General features: G+C 52.5%; 3 long non-coding RNA genes and 1 pseudogene across 3 annotated transcripts; 1 reads left to right on the top strand and 3 right to left on the bottom strand.

Moving 5' to 3' along the window:
- The first annotated feature begins 563 nt into the window (after window positions 1-563).
- On the top strand, window positions 564-1,901 carry LOC130517837 (uncharacterized). Its single transcript, XR_008947833.1, has 2 exons — window positions 564-1,396; window positions 1,789-1,901. It is a non-coding gene; the product is annotated as an uncharacterized LOC130517837 (long non-coding RNA).
- Window positions 1,902-2,610: 709 nt separating this feature from the next.
- Window positions 2,611-3,461, bottom strand: LOC130521755 (uncharacterized). Its single transcript, XR_008949437.1, has 2 exons — window positions 3,223-3,461; window positions 2,611-3,146 (listed from the first exon to the last, which is right to left on the bottom strand). It is a non-coding gene; the product is annotated as an uncharacterized LOC130521755 (long non-coding RNA).
- Window positions 3,462-3,491: 30 nt separating this feature from the next.
- Window positions 3,492-13,749, bottom strand: LOC130517787 (uncharacterized; annotated as a pseudogene).
- On the bottom strand, window positions 9,160-10,028 carry LOC130521756 (uncharacterized). Its single transcript, XR_008949438.1, has 2 exons — window positions 9,776-10,028; window positions 9,160-9,699 (listed from the first exon to the last, which is right to left on the bottom strand). It is a non-coding gene; the product is annotated as an uncharacterized LOC130521756 (long non-coding RNA).
- Window positions 13,750-14,213: the final 464 nt, after the last annotated feature.

Raw genomic sequence — 14,213 nt, 5'->3', positions numbered from 1 at the left:
CCCCTCATGGCTGTCGTGCCTGTTTAGTTCGCTGGACCGGATGTACCATTCAGTGCATTCCAGCCACTTTGGGTTCCTGCAGCTCTACTGAAACCTACTGAGTCAATGGACACTGAAACAACTGTTCACAATCCTGCAACATCTCGCGACCCATCCCTTGTTCCTGTTCATTCCTGCTGCTACTACAACAGGCTCTGCAGATGTCACATGAACCAGGGCATACACAAGGTTCTCAGAGCTCACCAATAAGTGACTCCAGAGCTCTTTCATATATAATGAAAAGAACTTTTTGAGTGATTTGTAAAATGTTTATTGCAGAAATGTATAAATACATCTCTCACAAATGTACTGACCAGTATTTAAAAGCCATCAATTCTACAACTGATTGTGGCAGCACTGTTGTAAATATTTCAGAAATGACCCAGACAAGCCTGTGATTAGCATTAACTAACTGCTGTCTGAACTCTGCTGGTAAAATGTGATTGCTGATAGTTGCTGGCAGCAAATAAGAGTACAGGCCAAATGGCTCACTGAATCCGCAGCGGCTGCAGCCAATCAGCAGAACTGACACGGGTGGAGGAGGCAGCTCAGGTTCTCTTGTGGAACCAAACATCATTCACTCATTATGTCCATCAACATTGGTGCCCCAATACTATTTGGATGACCAAGGGTGTATTCTAGTATAATCTGGATTTGGAATTTATAAACCCAGTTTCAAAGAGTTCTAAGCCATCTAATAATAGTCACTGTAATGTCCCTATTTTTAAACACATGCTTGTCCTGTTCAACGTTATATTTTGCTGGTATCCTGATCTGAAGAAACCAACTGTTACCACCAAGCTATAGAGTAACATTTGTAAGATTAGAAATATTGCTTTGCTTCTTTTAAAGTGTTATTTAACTGGAGGTGCTACACCTCAGGTGACTAGCCATGCTCAGAGCATGAAAGCTGGGACTGGGTTGAGATACCTGGACCTAAAAGGTTGTTTTTTAAAACTCGGGTTTTTCTGTATAGATGAGTTTCTCCTAATGGTGATGAAGAAATAAATGTAGGTAATTGGATAAAAAGGGAAAATATCCTACAATGTACAAACTTATAATAGTCACGTCTGCTGTTTTGTATGATGGCCATTGTTTCACCGCCATGCGGAGCATAAAAGTCTCAGAGTCAGAGCTTCAGATTCATCAAAGTTTGATGAATAATTGACTTGTGCCTATGAGGTTATTATTTATTATTCATTGATTAGCAAATAATATCTCGACTGACAGCTGCTGCAGTGCCTGGAGAGCAAATATATTAACTGAAACTGTGTTTCCAATTGTCCTTATTCCCAAGCTAGAAAAGGAATGAGACAATTCTCGAGGTGTTCGCTCGCAAGATCTGGAGGGACAGTTGGTAAGCACCATTTTAATTTGTTTTAAGCCTTAAATGTCAGTGTGTCGGAAGAAAGACGTAATACTGTATTGTGACTGCGCTGATTGTTGAGTTAGAACGTTCACTTTCACAAACGGTACTGTTTACAATTAGGATGTTGGTGTTCAGTGAGAGGCGCAGGCCCAAACAGGTATATTGTTGTAGTTTGTAGCGACTGAAACACAGTTAAACCTGGTTGTCTTAATGAAATTATGGTGTAGGCTACTTCCTTGGTTACATTATTGCGGGTTTGCACATTTATATTTATGACTATTGGGTTTTATGTGTAATATGTCTCTGTGAGTTCTTAAACATGTTTATTTCTTTATTGTCGAACAATCCCATATGTTAATATTTCTCTTTTCTATTTCAAGGTTTTTCACCTAGTGGCCATTGGGCTACCTGTTGTGATCTTGGGTTGTCTGTCTGTAAACTAAGAAGTCACCCTGATGGAAATATTATAATAAAGGAAAAAAGAAAACGGAAACCCAGACTGTTGCCTTTGAGTGAAATCCTATTCAACCTTCAATCTTGCAATTCCTTTCAAGTTGGAAAATAAGGGCAAATAAATCTGAGAGAAAAGGAAAACCTTTTCCAACCAAATGAGTGAAAAGAGTCTATGTATTTCTTGTCTTTTGGACTTGGAGAAGATGCATGTTAAAGTGCCTAACTGGCATCAACATACAAAGACACCTGACAGGCCTGTGTTCACAAATAATTGCATCACATGTCTGCAACAACACAAACACAGCCATAAACTTAATCTTTTTCATCCCTGCAAGTCAGCATCCGTTCGAGCTGTTATCAGAAATGAAGAGTGAGGAGCGACCCCCACTTTAATACAATCATAAGGTTTAATAAACTGAGGAATATTTAGAGTCCTGTATGGATGTCTGCACATATTTTTCAGCTTCTCACCACAGAAAAGAGCAATTATCATTTCAAATGAGCACGTGAAGCAGATCTGGCAGAGGAGACAAATGCAGAAAGAGCTGGGGTCATCTCCTTCCCTGAGATAAGGTGCTACCCCTGCTCCAAATTACTCAAGACTGACGGAACAGTTGGGAGATCTGTTTGTGGCGGGGTGGAGAGAGGTGGAACGGTGGATGACAACGCCACCAGGGGAATTTCACCCCAGGAATTAACCGGAAACAGGCACGCGCAGATACGGTTTGGTTCCAGAGGCAGAGACAGGATTGAGGGTTAGGCAGTACAATTTTATTAAATCCAACTTAACACCAAAATAACTCGGCTGTACAAAAATCAACCAAAAGGGGGTGGACAGGGCTGGGGCCCCACCGGCAGGTGAAACTCAATTAGGGGAAATAAACAAACTAAAAACACCCGTGCTACTACAAACAAAACTACACACGAAAGGTGTGGTAAAACGCCCTCCACCAGGGGTTGGGTCCCCGCCGTGGCCCGCAGCACCTGTCCACAAAGAAAAGAGAACAATTAAAACACTGTTAAGAGTCTAAAAATTGAGAGCAATAGCTCCGTGGTCGCCTCGGCGGCACCACTACGTCTCAGCGCCGTCCCTCGAGCGAAGGGGGGCGAGAGAGAGAGAGAGCGCGAGAGCGAACAGGAGAGAGAGTCCCGAAAACGGGACGGAGCCAAAGCAGCAGTGGGTCCAGTACGCGAGGTAGTCCGTGCTGACTGTTTGGTGGCGCCACCACTCCGTGAAGGGTTCCCGCTGGGGCAACGCGACCCACCGACGCCAGCCGGCAGTCAACTGCAACAAGGACAGCGCCATTAACCTTTATCGGCAGAGTGCGGGGAAGTCAGTGACGCGCATTGCTGCGCCTTACCTGCCCAGGGTAAACTAGCGCGCGTGCCCTCACGGCAAAGCGCTCTAGGTGGAAGGATGGCGGGAGGAAGCACCAACCTTCTTGGCGCTGCCAAACAGCATACTCGCGCTGTGAAACAGTTTGTTGGTCGAACCGCCCAGATAAGCCGCAACCCCGCCGTACCGTCGAAGGGGGAAAAACAACTAAAGTCAGCTGGAGGCAGTGCCTTATATAAACCTTTTCTCCCCACCCACCAATTAAGGCACTACCTCCATAGGACGCCTGTTCGGAGGGCAGGCCACGCCCTGCCACATCCACCCCTACCTTTTGGATCGTCGACCCGACGAGAGACAGGGCCAAGTTAGCACCAAGGTCTAAACACTGCCATTAGGGAATTGGATGCAGAGTCTAGCGGCCGATTAGAAACTTCCTCCTGCGAATTGACTGACCGTGGAAGGTGATGCCTGTTTGAGTGACTGCCAGCTGTTGAACGAGCAGTCCGACGCAGGGACTGTTGACTACTGCAAGGCTGGTCGGCTGGGGGCACTGTTGGTGATGGGCCGCTGCTACTTACGGGTGCAGTCAGACTGCACGCACCCTGGGGTGCTGTTGCAGCCGGGGCAGAGGGCGCCTGAGGGGTCCCAAATGGTGGTGGCACGGCAATGGATGGCACCGGGGTCTCGGAAACCAGAAGCCAGAGGTCGCTGTTGGAAGAGTCGTCCACGGAGGCCACCCGTGGGGACAAAGATGGAGAAGCTGGTGAGGAGAGGGCCACAACTTCAGGCTGAACGACCACTTTTAGCATGTCTCTATGGACATTCCGAGTTCCACCCAGGTCACCCACGGGCGCCACAGTATAGACCACACTGTCGCCGATAGGGGCCCGCACAACCTGGTGGACAACAGAGCTCCAGAGGTCTTGGATCTTATGGCGGCCTCTAACACCATGGTCCCTCAGGTACACCAACTGTCCCACTGGCAGAGGTGCGTCTCGGACGAACAGATCGTGTCTCTCCTTGCGCTTACTCGCTGCCATCTCTAGTTTATCACGAGCACCCTCGAATGCCACACGAAGCCTGGCTCGGTGTTCTACCACCCAGTCCTGCACCTCACCAGGAATCGGGTCTGGCACACGACCCAGGAGAAAGTCAATGGGAAGAAGGGGCTCCTGCCCAAACATCAAATAAAACGGTGACTCACCCGTGCTGATGAGTGTGTAGGTGTAGTGTTGTAACCAAAGAGCAATTGCGGAAGACAAGAAGCCCAGTCCCGCTTTCGGGAAATTGGCAATGTTCGCAGGAGGTTGTGAAGTGTCCTGTTGAACCTCTCACACTGCCCATTTCCGGCCGGATGATAGGGGGTGGTGCGGGACTTGGCAACCCCATACAAAGCACAAAGTTGGGAAATCAAACCACTCTCGAAGCTTCTGCCCTGGTCTGAGTGTAGGCGACTTGGAACCCCATACTTGTAGAACCATTCTGTGACCAGAACCTGGGCTACTGTCACCGCTCGCTGGTCCCGGGTGGGAACAGCCACTGTAAATTTACTGAACACATCAGTCATGACTAAGACGTTCTCAAAGCCATTACGAGAAGGTTCAAGCAAAGTAAAATCCACTGCCAAAATCTCGTTTGGCCGGGATGCGAGAAGGTGGCCCATGTAACTCCGATGAACCTGCCCCGAGTCTTTCGCAACTTGACAGCGTTCACACCGCTGCACCCACTTCTTGATGTCGGATGACATTCCCGGCCAGTAGCAGCGTTGCCGCACCAGCTCGGTGGTCCTTTCTGTGCCTTGATGCCCATGCTCCTGGTGGAGCTGATGCAGGGTGTCCCCCTTGAGCACCGTGGGCAAAACAAGTTGGAGTTGTTCTTCCCCACCGTCAGAGCGGAACACCCGCCGGAAAAGCACCCCATTCTTTTCAACCAGGCGGTCCCACTGGCGCAACAGCACAATTGCGGGCTGAGAGAGCTGCCTCCTCTCAGCAGAGGTAGGGAGAGACCCACGTCGCCAGCAGAACACCAACACCTCCTTTAATACAGGGTCCTCTTCCTGCATCAAGTGAAGATCAGCTGGAGAGTGAGATGGAAGGATAGAAATCAAGGACTGCAAGGCACCAACCATAGGACCAGGCTGGATGTTCGGCTGAAGGCTACACGGGACAGAGGTGCCAGGCAAAGATGGAATGGCACAATCCGGCGTTGGTGCGTACTGTCTCGACAGTGCGTCCGCATTTCGGTTGTTTCGCCCAGACCGGTACTTGATCTCCAGATCAAAAGCGGCAAGCTCAGCAGCCCACCTATGCTCGGCCGCCCCCAGCTTAGCCGACTGAAGGTGGCTCAAGGGGTTATTATCTGTGTACACAATGCACTTATGCCCCAACAGATATTCTCTAAATTTCTCCGTCACGGCCCACTTGAGCGCAAGAAATTCTAGCTTCATAGAGCTATAGTTGGACATGTTGCGCTCAGTGGGCCGGAGCCCCCTACTCGCATAAGCCACCGGCCTCACGCAACCATCTGTCTCCTGGGAGAGCACTGCACCAAGCCCACTATGACTAGCGTCAGTTTCAAGGATGAAAGGACGTGAGAAGTCCGCGTAAGCCAATACTGGGGTGGAAACCAACCTTGACTTTAGAGCATTGAAGCTCTCCTCACACTCGGGCGTCCATGCGGAGCCCAGTGCCCGGCCAGATCCCCGCTTTGTTTTGGTGCCAGCCAGGTCAGCTACCAACTGGTGCAAGGGTTTAGCCATCTTGGCGAAGCCATCGACAAACCGCCTGTAATAACTGGCGAACCCTAAAAAGGACCGCAACTCACTGATGTGACGAGGACACTGCCAGCCAGCCACAGCCTCTATTTTCTTGGGATCGGTCGAGACACCCTGGCTGGAGATGATGTGTCCCAAGTATGACACCTGCTCCTGGAAAATTGCACATTTCTCCGCTTTGACCTTAAGGCCCTGCCCCTGCAGTCGCCCGAGCACCATTTCCAGCCGCTGTAGGTGTTGCTCGACGGAAGATAAAAAGATGATTATGTCATCAAGATAAAGCAGGAGGGACTGACCTTGCTGATCGCCAAACATGCGTTGCATCAGCCGCTGGAAAGTGCTTGGCGCATTGCAAAGGCCAAAAGGCATCCGATTGAATTCGAAAAGACCAAAGGGGGTGCAAAAAGCGGTCTTGGGACGGTCCTGCTCCGCCACAGGCACTTGGTTATACCCACTGGCAAGGTCAAGAGTGGAAAACCAGCGGGCCCCCGATAAGGCGTCCAGGCTCTCCTCGATATGAGGCAGTGGAAAGGCATCCTTTCTGGTCTTACTGTTCAGGAGCCGATAATCCACACAGAGCCTCAAGCCACCATCCTTTTTCCTCACCAACACGATAGGTGAGGCATAGGGACTGGAGCTCTCACAGATGACTTGTGACTCCAGGAGCTGGTTAATGTGCATCTTCACTGCCTCATACTCTGAAGGGGGAATGCGACGATACCGTTGCCGTACAGGGACATCATCAAGCAGGGGTATCTCGTGTGAAATTAAGTTCGTACACCCCAAGTCACCATCATTGGCTGCGAACACTGAGCTGTACTGGTCCAGCAAAGACCGAACACTGGCTTGTTCCAGCTCAGTTAAGGCTGAAAGGTCCCATGACCCTATCCTATCAAGTACGGATGGGACGGCGGACTGGGAGGCCAATGTGGCTGTGGTCAACCCCACCTCAGTTATCCCTGCAGGCAAACTGACAACTTGAGCGGCATTCACAACACCAAGTCTGACCCGGGGGTAAAGAGAGAACCCCTGCTTCCCCAACATTGACAACTGGTACCCACACAGTGCCACGGACAACCCTTAGCAGGCATGGTGAAGCCAACAGCCCAGCTGGCAACCCTGACTGGGGGGGCTCAAACAAAACGCTCTGACCCGAAAACTGTTCAGAACAGGTGGCAGCGACCAGCTTCATCACCCCACCAGGTATCCGAACTACTTGCCCTCCACGGACCCTAACGTCACCCTGAGGGTTTGGCTGTACTGCCGTCTGGTGGCACTTCTGAAGGGCGGCCACAACCGGACCCGGTGCGCCTGACACAAAAGGCGACTCGAAGAGGGATGAACCGAACACCCCAAAAAGCTCTTGGTAGCATCTGCGGATTACATTCATCCCAAGGATCCCGGGGGACGAAGAAGCCCCAGGCGGGTCTTTCACCACGAGGATACCACAACACGGTATCACCTTGCCGCACAGTTCCACCTCAAGCTCCAAGTAACCCACATATGGAATGGCTAACCCGTTAGCTGCACGTAACTGCAGCCATTGACATGACTGAAGGCGGTCATGGCCCCAAAACCCGAACTGGGCCCGAAAGAAGCTCTCAGTTATGGTGGAAACCATAGAACCAGTATCCACCAAGCACTCAACACCAATTCCCCCAATTAACACAGTAATATTAGGACAGGGCGCAATTAGCTTGGTTATAGCAGGTGACGGTGAGCCTGTGGACCCCCCGACTGAGCTGTGGCTCGGCAACTCAGTGGGCTTCAGTTTCCCGACTGCTGAGAAGAGGAGGACCTAGCCTGTGTGTCGTAGCCAGCCACAGAGTTTACACGCCGGCGGGGAGGAGCCCGCTCACCATCGCATGCGCGGGCAAAATGGCCAGGCTGCTGGCATCGCCTGCAAATCAAGGGGCCTGAACGGGAGATTGGGGCTAAGGGAGGAGGGGCCTGCAAGGAAGCTACCGTCATTGTTAACTGATTTAACTGCTCTTGTTGACGCTTCAAGAGATCCATCACCGCGTCCAAGCCTGGTTCTTGGGGCCTAGCCTGCGGGACCTGGTGGGGGCGACCCTGCACTCCGTATTGGAGGCCGTAAGCCGTTGGCAATGAAACACTACGACCCCTAGTGCCACCTGGGAGACCTTCCCTCTCCCACCTGATCGCTTCGCCACGCAGTTCAAGCAAGGTGATAGTAGGCTGGTGACGAACCAGCTGCTTTAGCTCGCGACGAAGGGAACCATCTAGCACATGCTCAACAAACTGGTCTCTCAGCAGCACATCAGCGTTTGGAATTCCATTGGGTGCCTGCCTCTCCACGCGGGCCATCAGAGACATCAGGGCCAATGAAAATTCCTGCAGAGTCTCACCTTCCAGCTGCTGCCGCGAAAAGAAGGCTTGCTGTAGGGTGACGTAGGACTGACTGCAACCATACAGCTCCTTCAAGATGGCAAGTACACGCCCCGGATCCCTCTGTTCCTCCCGAGGGCGGAACTTTATCTCCTCCTTGGCCTCTCCCTCTAAATGGTCAACCATGAACAAGGCTTGCTCTGCCGCTGGAAGGTACCTAGCACGCGCGCACGCCTGAACCTCCTCTGCCCACTCTGCAATGCTAATTCCCGACTTCCCACTGAACATCGGGCACTTGCGGTCTCTTGGGATGACGACCAATCGTTCATAACAGGAGCTGAAACCCCGGCACCGGAGGCGTAACCAGTCGGACCCGGGGAAGCTGATGCAGACCCACTAGCACCACCCAGAGAAGTGGTACGCTCGTGGCGAAGTTGCTCGTTGTCTGCCTTAAGCTGCAACACCAACTCTCGAAGCTGTTGAATCTCCTCCTCCATGTTGCCTGGAAGAGGGAATTGCACCGGACAATTGGAGATGAGACCGCTGGGCTGATCACTGCTGCTTTGGCTCTACAACTGCCCAAACCTTAAATCGAATAAGGAAAAAACAAAGGAAATACAAACAAAAGGAAAATTATCAGATTCAAATAAACACCAATAACCCAAAAAGAAATAGTCTCTGCCTCCTTTAAATGTGGAATCCTGCCGACAACGCCAAAATGTGGCGGGGTGGAGAGAGGTGGAACGGTGGATGACAACGCCACCTGGGGAATTTCACCCCAGGAATTAACCGGAAACAGGCACGCGCAGATACGGTTCGGTTCCAGAGGCAGAGACAGGATTGAGGGTTAGGCAGTACAATTTTATTAAATCCAACTTAACACCAAAATAACTCGGCTGTACAAAAATCAACCAAAAGGGGGTGGACAGGGCTGGGGCCCCACCGGCAGGTGAAACTCAATTAGGGGAAATAAACAAACTAAAAAACACCGTGCTACTACAAACAAAACTACACACGAAAGGTGTGGTAAAACGCCCTCCACCAGGGGTTGGGTCCCCGCCGTGGCCCGCAGCACCTGTCCACAAAGAAAAGAGAACAATTAAAACACTGTTAAGAGTCTAAAAATTGAGAGCAATAGCTCCGTGGTCGCCTCGGCGGCACCACTACGTCTCAGCGCCGTCCCTCGAGCGAAGGGGGGCGAGAGAGAGAGAGAGAGAGCGCGAGAGCGAACAGGAGAGAGAGTCCCAAAAACGGGACGGAGCCAAAGCAGCAGTGGGTCCAGTACGCGAGGTAGTCCGTGCTGACTGTTTGGTGGCGCCACCACTCCGTGAAGGGTTCCCGCTGGGGCAACGCGACCCACCGACGCCAGCCGGCAGTCAACTGCAACAAGGACAGCGCCATTAACCTTTATCGGCAGAGTGCGGGGAAGTCAGTGACGCGCATTGCTGCGCCTTACCTGCCCAGGGTAAACTAGCGCGCGTGCCCTCACGGCAAAGCGCTCTAGGTGGAAGGATGGCGGGAGGAAGCACCAACCTTCTTGGCGCTGCCAAACAGCATACTCGCGCTGTGAAACAGTTTGTTGGTCGAACCGCCCAGATAAGCCGCAACCCCGCCGTACCGTCGAAGGGGGAAAAACAACTAAAGTCAGCTGGAGGCAGTGCCTTATATAAACCTTTTCTCCCCACCCACCAATTAAGGCACTACCTCCATAGGACGCCTGTTCGGAGGGCAGGCCACGCCCTGCCACATCCACCCCTACCTTTTGGATCGTCGACCGACGAGAGACAGGGCCAAGTTAGCACCAAGGTCTAAACACTGCCATTAGGGAATTGGATGCAGAGTCTAGCGGCCGATTAGAAACTTCCTCCTGCGAATTGACTGACCGTGGAAGGTGATGCCTGTTTGAGTGACTGCCAGCTGTTGAACGAGCAGTCCGACGCAGGGACTGTTGACTACTGCAAGGCTGGTCGGCTGGGGGCACTGTTGGTGATGGGCCGCTGCTACTTACGGGTGCAGTCAGACTGCACGCACCCTGGGGTGCTGTTGCAGCCGGGGGGCAGAGGGGCTGAGGGGTCCCAAATGGTGGTGGCACGGCAATGGATGGCACCGGGGTCTCGGAAACCAGAAGCCAGAGGTCGCTGTTGGAAGGAGTCCGCACGGAGGCCACCCGTGGGGACAAAGATGGAGAAGCTGGTGAGGAGAGGGCCACAACTTCAGGCTGAACGACCACTTTTAGCATGTCTCTATGGACATTCCGAGTTCCACCCAGGTCACCCACGGGCGCCACAGTATAGACCACACTGTCGCCGATAGGGGCCCGCACAACCTGGTGGACAACAGAGCTCCAGAGGTCTTGGATCTTATGGCGGCCTCTAACACCATGGTCCCTCAGGTACACCAACTGTCCCACTGGCAGAGGTGCGTCTCGGACGAACAGATCGTGTCTCTCCTTGCGCTTACTCGCTGCCATCTCTAGTTATCACGAGCACCCTCGAATGCCACACGAAGCCTGGCTCGGTGTTCTACCACCCAGCTGCACCTCACCAGGAATCGGGTCTGGCACACGACCCAGGAGAAAGTCAATGGGAAGAAGGGGCTCCTGCCCAAACATCAAATAAAACGGTGACTCACCCGTGCTCTGATGAGGTGTAGTGTTGTAACCAAAGAGCAATTGCGGAAGACAAGAAGCCCAGTCCCGCTTTCGGGAAATTGGCAATGTTCGCAGGAGGTTGTGAAGTGTCCTGTTGAACCTCTCACACTGCCCATTTCCGGCCGGATGATAGGGGGTGGTGCGGGACTTGGCAACCCCATACAAAGCACAAAGTTGGGAAATCAAACCACTCTCGAAGCTTCTGCCCTGGTCTGAGTGTAGGCGACTTGGAACCCCATACTGTAGAACCATTCTGTGACCAGAACCTGGGCTACTGTCACCGCTCGCTGGTCCCGGGTGGGAACAGCCACTGTAAATTTACTGAACACATCAGTCATGACTAAGACGTTCTCAAAGCCATTACGAGAAGGTTCAAGCAAAGTAAAATCCACTGCCAAAATCTCGTTTGGCCGGGATGCGAGAAGGTGGCCCATGTAACTCCGATGAACCTGCCCCGAGTCCTTCGCAACTTGACAGCGTTCACACGCCGTGCACCCACTTCTTGATGTCGGATGACATTCCCGGCCAGTAGCAGCGTTGCCGCACCAGCTCGGTGGTCCTTTCTGTGCCTTGATGCCCATGCTCCTGGTGGAGCTGATGCAGGGTGTCCCCCTTGAGCACCGTGGGCAAAACAAGTTGGAGTTGTTCTCCCCACCGTCAGAGCGGAACACCCGCCGGAAAAGCACCCCATTCTTTTCAACCAGGCGGTCCCACTGGCGCAACAGCACAATTGCGGGCTGAGAGAGCTGCCTCCTCTCAGCAGAGGTAGGGAGAGACCCACGTCGCCAGAACACCAACACCTCCTTTAATACAGGGTCCTCTTCCTGCATCAAGTGAAGATCAGCTGGAGAGTGAGATGGAAGGATAGAAATCAAGGACTGCAAGGCACCAACCATAGGACCAGGCTGGATGTTCGGCTGAAGGCTACACGGGACAGAGGTGCCAGGCAAAGATGGAATGGCACAATCCGGCGTTGGTGCGTACTGTCTCGACAGTGCGTCCGCATTTCGGTTGTTTCGCCCAGACCGGTACTTGATCTCCAGATCAAAAGCGGCAAGCTCAGCAGCCCACCTATGCTCGGCCGCCCCCAGCTTAGCCGACTGAAGGTGGCTCAAGGGGTTATTATCTGTGTACACAATGCACTTATGCCCCAACAGATATTCTCTAAATTTCTCCGTCACGGCCCACTTGAGCGCAAGAAATTCTAGCTTCATAGAGCTATAGTTGGACATGTTGCGCTCAGTGGGCCGGAGCCCCCTACTCGCATAAGCCACCGGCCTCACGCAACCATCTGTCTCCTGGGAGAGCACTGCACCAAGCCCACTATGACTAGCGTCAGTTTCAAGGATGAAAGGACGTGAGAAGTCCGCGTAAGCCAATACTGGGGTGGAAACCAACCTTGACTTTAGAGCATTGAAGCTCTCCTCACACTCGGGCGTCCATGCGGAGCCCAGTGCCCGGCCAGATCCCCGCTTTGTTTTGGTGCCAGCCAGGTCAGCTACCAACTGGTGCAAGGGTTTAGCCATCTTGGCGAAGCCATCGACAAACCGCCTGTAATAACTGGCGAACCCTAAAAAGGACCGCAACTCACTGATGTGACGAGGACACTGCCAGCCAGCCACAGCCTCTATTTTCTTGGGATCGGTCGAGACACCCTGGCTGGAGATGATGTGTCCCAAGTATGACACTGCTCCTGGAAAATTGCACATTTCTCCGCTTTGACCTTAAGGCCCTGCCCCTGCAGTCGCCCGAGCACCATTTCCAGCCGCTGTAGGTGTTGCTCGACGGAAGATAAAAAGATGATTATGTCATCAAGATAAAGCAGGAGGGACTGACCTTGCTGATCGCCAAACATGCGTTGCATCAGCCGCTGGAAAGTGCTTGGCGCATTGCAAAGGCCAAAAGGCATCCGATTGAATTCGAAAAGACCAAAGGGGGTGCAAAAAGCGGTCTTGGGACGGTCCTGCTCCGCCACAGGCACTTGGTTATACCCACTGGCAAGGTCAAGAGTGGAAAACCAGCGGCCCCCGATAAGGCGTCCAGGCTCTCCTCGATATGAGGCAGTGGAAAGGCATCCTTTCTGGTCTTACTGTTCAGGAGCCGATAATCCACACAGAGCCTCAAGCCACCATCCTTTTTCCTCACCAACACGATAGGTGAGGCATAGGGACTGGAGCTCTCACAGATGACTTGTGACTCCAGGAGCTGGTTAATGTGCATCTTCACTGCCTCATACTCTGAAGGGGGAATGCGACGATACCGTTGCCGTACAGGGACTCATCAAGCAGGGGTATCTCGTGTGAAATTAAGTTCGTACACCCCAAGTCACCATCATTGGCTGCGAACACTGAGCTGTACTGGTCCAGCAAAGACCGAACACTGGCTTGTTCCAGCTCAGTTAAGGCTGAAAGGTCCCATGACCCTATCCTATCAAGTACGGATGGGACGGCGGACTGGGAGGCCAATGTGGCTGTGGTCAACCCCACCTCAGTTATCCCTGCAGGCAAACTGACAACTTGAGCGGCATTCACAACACCAAGTCTGACCCGGGGGTAAAGGAGAACCCCTGCTTCCCCAACATTGACAACTGGTACCCACACAGTGCCACGGACAACCCTTAGCAGGCATGGTGAAGCCAACAGCCCAGCTGGCAACCCTGACTGGGGGGGCTCAAACAAAACGCTCTGACCCGAAAACTGTTCAGAACAGGTGGCAGCGACCAGCTTCATCACCCCACCAGGTATCCGAACTACTTGCCCTCCACGGACCCTAACGTCACCCTGAGGTTTGGCTGTACTGCCGTCTGGTGGCACTTCTGAAGGGCGGCCACAACCGGACCCGGTGCGCCTGACACAAAAGGCGACTCGAAGAGGGATGAACCGAACACCCCAAAAAGCTCTTGGTAGCATCTGCGGATTACATTCATCCCAAGGATCCCGGGGGACGAAGAAGCCCCAGGCGGGTCTTTCACCACGAGGATACCACAACACGGTATCACCTTGCCGCACAGTTCCACCTCAAGCTCCAAGTAACCCACATATGGAATGGCTAACCCGTTAGCTGCACGCAACTGCAGCCATTGACATGACTGAAGGCGGTCATGGCCCCAAAACCCGAACTGGGCCCGAAAGAAGCTCTCAGTTATGGTGGAAACCATAGAACCAGTATCCACCAAGCACTCAACACCAATTCCCCCAATTAACACAGTAATATTAGGACAGGGCGCAATTAGCTTGGTTATAGC

Source organism: Takifugu flavidus, chromosome 2 (assembly GCF_003711565.1).
Source record: "Takifugu flavidus isolate HTHZ2018 chromosome 2, ASM371156v2, whole genome shotgun sequence".
NCBI lineage: Eukaryota > Metazoa > Chordata > Actinopteri > Tetraodontiformes > Tetraodontidae > Takifugu > Takifugu flavidus.
Note: the sequence above shows the minus strand (reverse complement) of the source record. Positions and strands in the feature narration are given on the sequence as shown.